Genomic DNA, 5,064 nt, shown 5'->3' with positions numbered 1-5,064 from the left:
GGGGGGAGGGGCAAGAAGGTTTTTTTCAGGGCAGGTTTAAGCCTCAGCCCTCTGAGTGGTGATGATACCCCGTCACAAGGGAGAGTAGGAAACACAAACATCCAACAGATCGGGCAGATGCAAAATAAAGGCGCTTGTAATTTTTAAACTGTGCCATCGGGATTCGCATCTTTGTGGATGTTTGAAAAACTGGCTCTCTCTCTGGACGAGCAATGTTTTTACTGTAATGCAGAAGAAAAGCTGCTATCACGTCAGACGCTCATGACAAGAAAACATTCTCTGTTAAGTTCAAGGTATCAACTTTGGGGAACAAGTTGTTATCTTAAGGGAAAGATCTAAGACAAACTGTACTTAAAATTTTCACACCTGGTTTTATGAAGTGTCATTTCAATCAGTAGACTGACTTTTCATGGAACCACATCAAAATCGAAAGTGAAACTTAAACCCGAGAGAGTAAAGCTAGTTTGCCTCTTCCGCATAGAAAATAGTTAAATATCAATTATTCTACAATTACCTGCCAATAGAGAAGGGTTATGTCAATTTTGGGGGGCCCAAATTAAAAATAATGCTTCAAACCCAGAAATATACTCTTTCATTATTAATCCGAGTTCTTTTGCAACAGTTTAAAGATTTTAGGGCAGCCAGGCAAACAAAAACATAGTTCAATATTCTAATATTTGTGGGAATAAAATCCTGCCTTGCTAAAGAATGATTTCTTCCCCCAAAAAACATCCTAGTATATCTAAAATACTAGGCTTTTATTGCTGTTGGACTGTTCCATCTCCACAGAAATGACTGAGTCACTATGACAAGTATGATTTATACAAAATGAAACATACTAATGATTTCCCTGCATGCTCTTGGTGGGGGAGCTGGATGGCAGGAATGAGGACAGGGTGCAATTGAGAATATTCACCGGGGACCCACTTATGTGCCAAGTCCTAAGCTAAACGGTCTGTAGAGGCTGTCAACAAGCCCATCCTGTGTCATTGACGAGAATTACTAATAACTGATAAGTAAATTCTAACTACTACAAAGATTCCTACTCAAGGCGTACAGAGATTCTGCTGTGAGAAGTAGCCTCATTCTGGATCAACACTACCTTTCAGGGTCTGCCCACGGGATGACCAAAAACCTTGGCCTGGCTCGTTCCAACTGCATCTCCCTCTCATTCAGCTATTTTGAAAAACAACTGCCCACCCATTGGAGGCGTCCCTTTAGCCACCACCCTCTCCCACAATGTAAATGTCCTATGTGCTACTTGGCCTGTATTTTAATCAAACCCTTAAGATAGCCCCTCCAAATTCTTAATCTCAGGAAACAAACTGAGGGTTGCTGGAGTGGGGGGTGGGGTGGGAGGGATGGGGTGACTGGGTGATGGACACTGGGGAGGGTATGTGCTCTGGTAAGTGCTGTGAATTATGCAAGACTGTTGAATCTCAGATCTGTACCTCTGAAACAAATAATGCAATATATGTTAAGAAAGAAAAAAAGAAGAATGTAGCAGGAGGGGAAGAATGAAGGGGGGGAAATCGGAGGGGGAGAGGAACCATGAGAGACGATGGACTCTGAAAAACAAACTGAGGGTTCTAGAGGGGAGGGGGGTGGGAGGATGGGTTAGCCTGGTGATGGGTATTGAGGAGGGCACGTTCTGCATGGAGCACTGGGTGTTATGCACAGACAATGAATCATGGAACACTATATCTAAAACTAATGATGTAATGTATGGGGATTAACATAACAATAAAAAATTAAAAAAAAAAAAAAAAGATAGCCCCTCCAAATTTGGTGAAAACCCATCTAGACGTTTTCATGATAGGGTATGACCAGACAGTAACTTTGGTTCATATACACTTGACATAATCCTTAGCATTACGGGGGATCTATTATACCCATCAAGCAGACGAGAAACCAAGACTCATAAAAATTAAGTAACTCTTCCAAGATGACTTAGAGTGGCAGAACTCTGAAACCCCGGCTTGTCTTAATTCAGGTTGACACGAGCTGTATTTGTAGCATCCTCCGAGTCAAAATTTCAGAAAAGAATTCAGAGTAAAGCATCCATCCAGGTTTAAGGTAAAGCTATAATAAGAACCCATTACTAGGTTATATAAAGAGGTTTTCTTCCCTATCACAAAAATATGATTTATGAAATGTTTTGAAGCTATGGCTGCAAAGTACTCTTCTAGATTTAGGATGGAGCCTAATTCTTTGTATTAGGACCAGAGGGGACTGGAAGGCAGCTTACACTGTATCATCTCTCCAGTGTTATCGGTTTTTGTTTTGTGTTTCTTTTTTTCATCAAGCTTCCATATGGTTCTCTTGAAATCAAAAATAACAAAAGCCATTGTGATTTTCTCAATAAGGACATGCCATTAAGTCATGATGAAGCAGCCCCTGGAAAGAAAGGATTTCTGGATAAAGATCACACATGGGTCACATACGCTCTAAAATCCAACCGTGTCCAGAGAGTCCGCCATGTTAGGTTTTGGTGGCGTTCCTTTCTCTGATAACTTGACTGGGATTTTCCCAGGACTTTGGTTTATATAAACACAGGAAGAAGTTTATTTATCAGTCTTCATGTGTAAACTAAAATAGTCTAAATTAGGGAAGTTTACTAACTCTCCCTTGGCTGGAGAAGCCCTCCTTCAAATAGAGGTTACCCCACAGAAGCACACTGGCGAAACAGGAGGTAAGTGCCCGAATTGTTGGGGGCTCTCGGCTCCTGAGCTGCAGCTTCCAATAAGCTCTGCAGTGCAGAGCTGGGAAGCCACTCACTTAAAACCTGGGGTTTTCGACAGGGAGAAAAGTACGCTCCAAATAGCACGACAGCTTAGGAAAGACCTGCTTCCTCTGCTCCGCCTAGGTCCGAGCAAACTGATAGGATATACACAGAAATAGCAAACACACTACAGATTAAATATCTGTTCAGCACTCTCAGACACACGGCACACGGTTACAGGGCGAGCAGCCTACCACATTATCAGCCATAAACATAGAACTGAGGCTTTTTCGCTTCTGCAGAAAGGGAAGATCAGGGTCTGCACTTCACAACAGTCATTTATTTGGTCAAGAGCAAAGTTTCCAGTCGGACTGAACTCTCCACTCTGCTTTCTGCAGCTTCTAAGCTTCAGTGTTTTTCGTCAGGAAGCTGGGGCTGACAATAGGATCTACCTCACCAGGACGTTATAAGGATTAAATAAAAGAAGATACACTGACCACAGAACTGAGCCTGACACGTGGCAAACTCTTGGTGAATAGGAGTTACTGTTCTTAAAATAATATTAAAATAAGCTCTTGTGTTTCCCTGTAAATATTTATTTCCTCTTTCTAACCAAACATCTCTTGGCCACCTAGAGGCACCTCTTCTATTTCCTCGATGACAATTAATGTCAAAAGCTGACAGGCAAATTATTGGGAATTTATACTCACAAATAATGAGCCACATTATTGCTGTGGAAGCCTACAATTACTTCAACAAATGCTCACTGAGCTCTGACTAAGCACTGCTAAGCTGCTCAAGGGATATGAACATGAGCAAAAGTCCAATCCCTACCCTCAAGAAGCTTTCCATGCAGCAGAAAAGGAAGAATAAAGCTGGGGACAACAGAGAAAGGATGAAGACCACTGTATGAGTCTCCTCGGGCTACCATGACAAAGTCCCATAGAGGGTAGCTTACGACAGAAGTGTATTCTCTCACAGTTCTGGAAGCTAGCTGTCTGGAATTGAGGTGCTAGCAGCACCCCGTTCCCTCTGAGACTCTGGATAGAATCCTTCCGTGTCTCTTCCTAGCCTCTGCTGGTGGCCATCAGTCCTTGATGTTCCTTGACCCACAATTGATCCCACCTCTGTCATCACGTGGCCCTCTCCCTGCGTGTCTCTGTCTTAAAGTTATCTTCTTATAAGGTTACCAGTCATATGGGATTAGGGCCCACCCTCATGACCTCATCTTAACTTGATTATAAATTACAAAGACCTTTTTTCCAAATAAGGTCACATTCACAGGTATAAGGGGCTGGGAGGTCAATAAATCATCCTGAGGGACACAATTCCACCTCCAACAACTAATAGGAGGCTGAATTAAGATTGGTTTCTATAGATCTCAAAGTATCAACAAAAGGATGTGTGTTGCCTTTTCAGTAAAGAGATTCCACCTACATGATGTAACGTGATCAGTCACGACCCCCAGGCCTCTTTCGTTTGCTTTGTTTTGTTATTGTCTGCAGAATGAAGCCGTTGGACTACAAGATCTCTAACTTCTAGATGCAATATTCTGTGATGTAGTCAGCAACCTAGCAGGTTCTTGACTAGCCTCAATATTTATTTTACTTGGTAATGTTGATTTGCAAATCTATGTCATTGTTTGTAAGTTTCGGTGATTGGATTAGTTTTGGTGATTGGATTAGTTTTTCTTAGCCCATGCTGTGGGGACAGGCTCTTCCTTTCCACATGCATGAGGAATTTCAGGAGCCTGGCACAAGAAGTCGCAGCCACGCTTGGCTAGGAAGGCCAAGTGTTCTATCTGCAACAAGAACAATGATATCGAATATTTTCTGTGCCCTTATATTGTGACAACCTCTTAGTATGACTCATCTCATTTAATCTTTACAAGCCTCTATGGTTGATTCTATTGTTAGCATCCCAATTTACAGATGAGAAAACTAAGGACTGGAAAGATTAGATAACTTAACCAAAGTCACAAAGTCTGTAGGAAAATGGGCGTTGAAACCAGGCAGTCTGGCTCTGGATTCACAGTGCTTTGCTAGCCCACTACCCCAAATGTGGGCCTTGAACCTGCCTCAGGAGAACCTGGGCACTTGCTAGAAATGCAGAATCCCAGGCCCCACCCCAGACCTACTGAGGCTGAATCTGCATTTTAGTCACATCTTTGGTGATTCACATGCACATTAAGATCTGAGGAGTGGCACTATGCTAACCAGGGCCAACCCCCCTCTAGAGGCTCTGTGGACTCTAGAAAGCAGCCCAATAGAAAACCAATACCAACACCTGACTGTTCTCATGTCCCTCTTCAATAACTACATTCAAAAGAATTGTGATTAACT

Source organism: Phoca vitulina, unplaced genomic scaffold (genome assembly GCF_004348235.1).
Source record: "Phoca vitulina isolate PV1807 unplaced genomic scaffold, GSC_HSeal_1.0 scaffold5, whole genome shotgun sequence".
NCBI lineage: Eukaryota > Metazoa > Chordata > Mammalia > Carnivora > Phocidae > Phoca > Phoca vitulina.
The sequence above is the reverse complement of the archived record's forward strand: the minus strand, read 5'-3'. Positions refer to the sequence as shown.